Source organism: Arachis stenosperma, chromosome 9 (genome assembly GCF_014773155.1).
Source record: "Arachis stenosperma cultivar V10309 chromosome 9, arast.V10309.gnm1.PFL2, whole genome shotgun sequence".
In the NCBI taxonomy this organism is placed as follows: Eukaryota; Viridiplantae; Streptophyta; class Magnoliopsida; order Fabales; family Fabaceae; genus Arachis; species Arachis stenosperma.
The window spans coordinates 62,578,542-62,587,229 of NC_080385.1; the positions used below are offsets into that span (position 1 = coordinate 62,578,542).

The 8,688-nt window shown below is 41.4% G+C and overlaps 1 non-coding gene across 1 annotated transcript; it reads left to right on the top strand.

Annotated features, from left to right (window-relative positions):
* Positions 1-4,347: 4,347 nt before the first annotated feature.
* On the top strand, positions 4,348-4,453 carry LOC130952540 (small nucleolar RNA R71). The gene has a single exon (XR_009074720.1). It is a non-coding gene; the product is annotated as a small nucleolar RNA R71 (small nucleolar RNA).
* Positions 4,454-8,688: the final 4,235 nt, after the last annotated feature.

Genomic DNA, 8,688 nt, shown 5'->3' on the forward strand with positions numbered 1-8,688 from the left:
TTATGCTGTTCTCCTGGAGGGCAGTGTGCTCTTGTGGAGGGCAGTGTGCTCTTGTGAAGGGCAGTGTTTGCTTCCTCCTTCTATGTTGCACCACACTTCTCATCTCTTGGCCACACTTCTTAAGCCACATTTTTCTTCTTTTCTTCCTTTCTTCACCTACAAGAAACAAAAATAACCAATCAAAGTATCTCTAAACTCATAGGATTTAAAATTCATTAAAAATCAATAAATTTTAGCTCAAACCTTATGATTTAGCATCAATTTAATGGTGGTTGTTTGATTTAAAGAAGTCATGCATTTTCATTCTAAATTACTTACTTAGGATGCAAGAAAGTGCATAAAGACTAATGAAACAAGTGAAATTAGCTTGAAAAATGGGTATATGATGACTTGTCATCACCTGTTTTATTCGAGGATCCGTCCACGTATATGTTCCATTCTCTGGGGATTTCCGGGGTGTCTGTGAATTCTGCGATGAAGTCGGCCAGGTGTTGTGATTTGATGGCTGTCCGCTCTTCGTATTGGAGGTCAAACTCATACAACTCGATTGCCCATTGTAGGATTCTTCCTGCTAGATTTGTTTTCTGCAATATCCCTTTTATGGGTTGGTTGGTCCGAACTTTAATGGTATGCGCTTGGAAATATGGGCGAAGCCGCCGGGATGTGAGGATCAGAGCGTAGGCAAACTTTTCTATTTTCTGGTAGTTCAGCTCAGATCCCTGTAGCGCTTTGCTAATGAAGTAGACGGGTTTTTGCCCATGTTCGTCTTCTCTGACTAGTGCTGAGGCTATTGCCCGGCTCTCTACTGCGAGATATAATATGAGCGGTTCTCCTTCTCGTGGCCGAGTTAGGATAGGTGGCCGTCCTAAGAACTCTTTGAAGTCTCGGAAGGCTTGCTCACATTCTGTCGTCCATTCGAACTGTTTTCCCTTTCTTAAAGTAGCATAGAAGGGAAGAGATCTTATCGAAGCTCCTGCTAAGAATCGGGATAGAGCGGCCAGCCTCCCGTTGAGTTGTTGTACTTCTTTGACACAAGTTGGGCTCTTCATGTTGAGTATGGCTTGACACTTGTCTGGATTTGCTTCAATCCCCCTTTGTGTGAGCATGAAGCCCAAGAATTTTCCTGCTTCTACTGCGAAGGTGCATTTTGTGGGATTGAGCCCATGTCGTGTTTCCTGATAGTGTAAAACACTTGAGCCAGGTCGGATAATAATGTATCTTCGCTTTGTGTCTTTATCAACATGTCGTCTACATAAACTTCCATGGTTTTCCCGATGTGATCTGAGAAAACTTTATTCATTAGCCTTTGATAAGTAGCTCCTGCGTTCTTGAGACCGAAAGGCATCACGATGTAACCGTAGTTTGCTTTCGGCGTTAGGAACGAGGTCTTTTCTTGATCTGGCGGATACATGGGGATTTGGTTATACCCTGAATACGCATCCATGAACGAGAGATACTTATATCCTGATGAAGCATCTACTAGAGCGTCGATGTTTGGGAGTGGGTATGGGTCTTTTGGGCAGGCTTTGTTGAGGTCGGTGTAGTCGGTGCACATTCGCCACATCCCATTTGACTTTTTCACCAAGACGACGTTTGCTAGCCATAGTGGGTATTTGACTTCCCTTATGAACCCGGCTTCTAGTAGCGCCTGTACTTGTTCTTCTACAGCTTGATCTCGTTCTGGTTCGAGTTTTCTTCGTCTTTGTTGTACCGAGCGGGATCCCGGGTAGACTGCCAATTTGTGGCTCATTAGTTCGGGATCAACGCCTGGCATGTCGGCAGCTTTCCATGCAAAGAGATCAACATTATCTCGTAGGAACCGTATTAGTGATTTCTTTGTGTCTCCTTTCAGGATCGTGCCAATATTAGTTGTTTTATCTGAGGTGTCTCCGATCTGGACTCTTTCTACTTCTCCTTCGGGTTGTGGTCGGAATTCTTCTCGCCTTTGAACTCCACCGAGTTCGATTGTGTGGAACTCTCCTCCTTCACCTCGGAGGTTTAGGATTTCGTTATACCAACGACGTGCCATCTTTTGATCTGCCTTTATTGTAGTTATCCCTTCCGCAGTTGGGAATTTCATACATAGATGTGGAGTTGAAACTATTGCGCCGAGTTGATTTAACGTTGTCCGACCTATTAAGGCATTGTAGGCTGAGCTTACGTCGACCACGATGTAGTCTATCTTGAGTGTTCTGGATTGGTTCCCCTTTTCGAAGGTTGTATGCAGCGATACGTATCCCAGCGGTTGAACTGGGGCATCTCCTAGTCCGAAAAGGCTGTTCGGGTACGCTCTTAGCTCTTTTTCTTCTAGACTGAGTTTGTCGAAGGCAGTTTTGAATAAGATGTCGGAAGAGCTTCCCTGGTCAATTAGTGTACGGTGAAGGTTGGCGTTTGCCAGTATGATCGTAATGACCATGGGGTCATCATGTCCTGAGATGATTCCGGATGCGTCTTCCTTGGTAAACGTGATTACTGGGATGTCTGGGGCTTCCTTTTTTCCTTCGACGTGGTACACTTCTTTGAGGTGTCGCTTGCGAGATGATTTGGAGATTCCTCCTCCAGCAAATCCGCCGTGTATTACGTGAACGTGTCTTTCCAGTGTGCGAGGTGATCGTTCAGATCGTCCAACATCCTCATCCCTTCTTCTTTTTCTTGGTTCGTCATCCTGATTAGCCAAAAACCGATCTAGTTTTCCTTCTCTTACTAGTTTTTCTATGACGTTTTTCAAATCGAAGCATTCATTGGTGGAATTCCCTCGAAGTCGGTGATATTCACAGTATTCATTCCGATTTCCTCCTCCTCTTTTGCCTTTAAGTGGCCGAGCTGGAGGGATTTTCTCTGTATGGCAGACTTCTTTGTAAACATCTACCAAGGATACCCTAAGAGGAGTATAGGCAGAACCGAACCTTGAGGCTTTATCTCGGTAGGCAGAACCGAACCTTGAGGCTTTGCCAAGTCGAGAATTTTCCTCCATGTTGATGTATTTCTGTGCCCGTTCTTGTACTTCGTCTAAGGATGTCGGGTATCTCTTTGAAAATGGTCCTTCTCGTAGGCCATTTTTGAGGCCCATAATGGCAGCTTCTGTTGGAAGACTTTGTATGTCCATGCATGTTTTGTTGAATCTTTCCATGTAGTTGCGAAGGCTCTCCCGATCTCCTTGCTTGATCCCTAGTAGGCTTTGTCCTTTTGTATGGAGAATCGGGCCAGGAACATCTTAGCCAGGTCGTCGAAACTCGAGATGAATTTTGGAGGTAGGTTGTCGAACCATTTAATGGCTGTCTTGGTTAGAGTTGTTGGAAAGGCTTTGCAGCGAACTGCATCTGAGGCATCAGTGAGGTACATTCTACTTCTGAAGTTGTTGAGATGATGGTTGGGTCTGAGGTTCCGTCATATAGAATCATATCCGGAAGCTTGAAATCTTTTGGAATTTTGGTTTTCATAATTTCTCTGGTGAATGGATCTTGATCCTTCTGAGAGCTATCCTCTGTGGATGGTCGAGTAGCTTTAGTTTTGAGATCAGCTTCGAGTTTTATAAGCTTATCTTCTAATTCTCGGCGCCGCCTTATCTCTCGGCATAGATCTTCTTCTTTTTCACGTCGATGTTGGGCTTCTTTCTCAAGTTGCTCCAATCGATTTTGAAGTGCATCTATTACACCTGGATTTGATGAATTTTTGTCTCCGTTGGTTTTTGGAGTATCTTTCAGTATCGTGTCCGCGTTTTTATTCGGCGTTCTGTCTTCCAAACCTGAACCGTGGTCGTTGTCATGGTCATCCGCCATGTTAATGGGATGACTTCCAGGTTCCCCAGCAACGGCGCCAATGTTCCGAGGGTTACCTGAAACTGTAGGTCGATCTTGGATGAGATCTTCTGTGTTGGTCGGAGCCGACGTGTCCAGCAGGTGTACGGCGGCCGGAGCTGACGTGTCCGACTTGTTGGACTTGGTGGTGGTGCTGATCCTTCGTCCCTGGAGGGTAGGGGGTACCTACAAGGGACTCCGATGCTTAAGTTAGCAAGGGTATTAAGCAGGTACTGAGTAGAATCAGAGTGTGAGTTATACCTGGGTGCTCCAGTGTATTTATAATGGTGAGATGTGGCCTCCTGCGGATAAGATAAGTTAGTTATCTTATCTTATCTTTATCTTTAAGTGAGGTCATCTTTAAGGGAACCGCCTTTATCTCTATAGGCTTGGGCTGCCCTTGGATTTGGGGTGCGTTCCTCTATTTGGACCCTTTGTTTGGGCTTTTCTGTGACTTGGCCGAGCTCTTTGAGAAGAGGTCGGGTTGTCCTGACCTGAAGAGGTCGGTCGCTTTGTCTTGTAGAACATCCTGGGTCGGACAGCTCGACCCAGGGTATGAACAGGCACCTTCTTGTCAAATCCTTAAACTTTTCCCACGCTTCATAGAGAGTCTCACCATCTTGTTGCCTGAAAGTTTATACCTCAGCTCTTAGCCTGTTGATCCTTTGAGGAGGATAGAACCTCACCAAGAATTTGTTCACTACATCTTCCCATGCTGTTAAACTCTCCTTTTGGAAAGACTCCAACCATTTAGACGCCTTGTCCCTGAGTGAAAAAGGGAACAAGAGCAATCTGTAAACATCTGGGTCGACGCCATTAGACTTCATAATGTCACATATTCTTAGGAAGGTGGTTAAATGTTGATTTGGGTCTTCTTAGGCACTTCCTCCGAATGAACAGTTGTTCTGAACAAGGGTGATGAGCTGGGGTTTTAGCTCAAAGTTGTTAGCATGTATGGTTGGCTTTTGGATGCTGCTTCCACAGTTGCCTGGGTCTGGGTTGATGTAAGATCCTAGAACCCTTCTTCCTAGCTCAGCATGATTCACATGGCCATCTCTGGCATGGTTATGAGCTTCTCCTTCATGGTTATCCTCCATGATTGTTTCAAAGAATTCCTCCTCTTCCTCTACTCCAATAACTCTTTTGCCTCTTGCTTCCCTCCTTTTTCTAAGGAGAGTCCTCTCAGGTTCAGAATCAAAGGGTGTTGAAGCTCCGCTTCTTCTACCTGTCATACAACCAGCACAGCTCACAGCAAGGAAGAAATTGTAGAAATTATAATGGTTAAAGTGGTTGTTAGTGTGAGTGGTGCAAATTGTCAAACAATTAGTGGGTTAGTGAACATAATTGTAAATAATGCGGGAAAATAAAAGGGGAGATAAGGAAAGGGAAGAAGTAACTGTAACTGAAAGTAAACAGCTAAACAAAATGAACAAAAGAAAAAAAATGCTCAATCTAGTGATCTTCCAACTTAATCATTGTTGATTCAAAATCAATCCCCGGCAACGGCGCTATAAACTTGATGCATGGGAATTTGTCTCTCAACAAATTTCCTTCGGCAAGTATACCGAATTGTCGTCAAGTAAAAACTCACAATAGAGTGAGGTCGAATCCCACAGGAATTGATTGGTCAAGCAATTTTAATTGGAAGAATACTCTAGTTGAGCTAAGCAGAAAGTGGATGTAGAATTGCAGAAAATTAAATGGCGGGAAAGTAAATGGCAGAAAATAAAGTGCAAAATCTTAAATCGGGAATTGGGGTGATTAGCATGAAACTAAATGACAGAAAGTAAAGAGAATGGGTAAGATCAGAAATGCGGAAATCATTGGGTTCAGGAGGTATTGCATTCTCCAGATCAAGTTCATTCTCATCTCTTCCTCAATCAATGCATTCATTGATCTACTTGGCAATCTTAAGTGATTGAATCCCAATTCCTTGGCAATCCAATCTCTCTAAACTTGAACAATTGCCCAATTCCTTGATTTAATTGCTCATGAGAAGAGATGAGGTATGGTCACTGATTATACCACATTTATTTCCAAATCAAAGTGTTGGTAGGGTTACATGTCACTATACCCATCCAAACCCCAATTTGGTCCAACATGAGAAAGCATTTCTAGCATGATCTCCCATCCCTTTTCCAAGGCTCAGAGGAGATCTAATTATGGAGAGTTTCTTTCCCAAGATAACAATCCAATTAGATGAAGATCGAAAGCTTTCTAGTAAGATCAAAAGAAAAGAAAGAAGAAGAATAATGAAAACTATGATTGATCCATCAAATTACAACAGAGATCCCTAACCCAATGAAAGGGGTTTAGTTGTTCATAGCTCCGAAAAATGGAAATGGAGAAGAAGAAAGATATATTCTAACTCTAGAAGTTGCAGAAAAGTAAAATATACAGAGTGTAGTTTTCTCCAATGTGGCAATCTTCGTTCTAGTTCAAAACTACTCCTATATATACTACTCTTATTGGTCTTCTAGTCAATTCTGCAAGTCTTGGATATGGGCCTTTGATCTTAAGTTGAAGCAGTTGGGAATCTTCAGCAGGCTCAGCTTTAGTTGCAGAGAGAAAGTGATGTAAGCATGGACTTTGGCTTGGGGCGTTAGTGGCGTTAATGCTGAGTGACATTATGGATTCGAGAACGTTAGTGGCAATCACTTTTCTCACTAACGTTCCCACCACATGGCCCACGTTAACTCCAACGTTTGTGGTACTAACGTGACCACTAACGTTGGCTTACAAACCTTAGCAAGCGTTATTGGGACTCACCTTTCCCAATAACGTTGCCTTGTGCCCCTAGTCCCCACGTTAGAGCTCACGTTAACTAAGTTAACGTGGCTCTTAACGTGGTTATGTCTCATCTTCGCAAGCATTATTGGGACTCACCTTTCCCAATAACGTTTCCTTGTGCCCCTAGTCCTCACGTTAGAGCTCACGTTAACTAAGTTAACGTGGCTCTTAACGTGGTTATGAATGCCATCCCAACGTTAGTGACAAAGGTGAGTGTCACTAACATTGGCTTATCAACTTCAACTCTACGTTAACTTTCACATTAGTGGTCTTAACGTGACCACTAACATGGGCAATGCAAGCTTGATCCAACGTTAGTGACAAAGGTGAGTGTCACTAACGTTGGCATTGTTCCTCTCTTCCATGTTAGAGTCCACGTTAACTTAGTTAACGTGGCTCTTAACGTGGTTCATTGCCACATCTTGGAGCGTTAGTGGTGATCACAATTACCACTAACGTTGGAGTCTTTTTTGTCTCCACATTAACTACCACGTTAATGTAGTTAACGTGGCAATTAACGTGGCTCATGATGGCTTCAAGGGCGTTACTGGTGTCCACTTTTCTCATTAACGCTGCAGGCTTATCCCTATTCCACGTTAGTACCTACGTTAACTAGGTTAACGTGGATGCTAACGTGGCTCTTCCTTGCTTCCTTTGTCCTGAAATTACACAAATAAAGTGTATCAAATCTCTATTCCAAGTCATGAAATCATGCATTATCCAATCTAACAATCATTCCTTGCATAATTCTCATGAAATAATGTAAAATTCACAATATTTGTCTAAATCAAGATGTAAGTGTTCTTTTATCTAAAACTTGCTTATTTCCTAAGAAAATGCATGAAACTACACTAAAACAGTAAAGAAAAGGTCAGTGAAACTGGCCTAGATGCCCTGGCATCATTGACTAAGTGGGAGCAACGAGCAATTCTCATCACAATTGATAAGGATAACTAGGATAGGACTTCTAATTTTCATACCTTGCCAAGAGTTTTCTTAGCTATTGATTTATTAATTCCTGCAATTTATTTCTCTTGTTCAAACCTTTCAAAAACCCAAAAATATTGTTTTCCATAACCAATAATAAAACACACCTCCCTACAATTCCCTGAGAAGACGACCCGAGGTTTGAATACTTCGGTCTATAAATTTTACTCGGTTTGTTACTTGTGACAACAAAAACTTTTGCACGAAAGGATTCTCCGTTGGTTTAGAAACTATACTTCCAACGCAAACTTATTTGTGAATTCTTTAGCGATAGAAAATTCCATTGTCAAAATGGCGTCGTTGCCGGGAAATTTCAAATGTGTGACTTATTATTGGTTATTGTAAATATTTTTCTTGTTTGTTTTCTTTGCTTTGATCTAAAAATTCTAAGTTTGGTGTCATTTTATTGTTTTTCTCTTTCCTCATTAATTTCAAAAATATCTTTTCTCTTTATTTAATTGATTTTTTTCAAAAATTACAAAAAAAAATTCAGATTTTTATTTTAAAATTTTTATCTTATCTTAGTTTTAAATTTCGAAATTCAAATCTTTTTCAAAAATCATATCTTTTTCAAAATCTTATCTTATCTTATTTCAAAATCAAATTTCAAATTTCAATATTTAAATTCCAAAATTCAAAATTCAAATTTTAAAATTTAAATTTTAAATTTTAAAAATCAAACCTTTTCAAAATTTAAACCTTTTTCAAATTTTTATCTTATATTGTTGTCAGTGTTTCTAGTTTTAGGAGTTTATTTTTATTAATTTCTATTAGTTTCTGTTTTTACTTGCTACTATGAATTCTCACCCCTTTCGCTATGAGTTTAGTTCAAATTATGTTGCAGGGAATGGACGCTATAATGAGAACAAGCATCAAGGGTGGAACAATCAAAGATGGGAGGAGCCACAAGGATTTGATCAGCCCTACTCTTGGCAACAACCACCTCCAATGGACTATCAACAACCATTTTGTGATGCATATCAAGGAAATGGTTATGGTAGACCTTTCCATGACAATCAACACCCACCACACTATACTTATGAGCCCCCTCCCCAATATACCTTTGAACTACCATACTCACAAGCCCCCTACAACCAAACACCCTCATCTGATC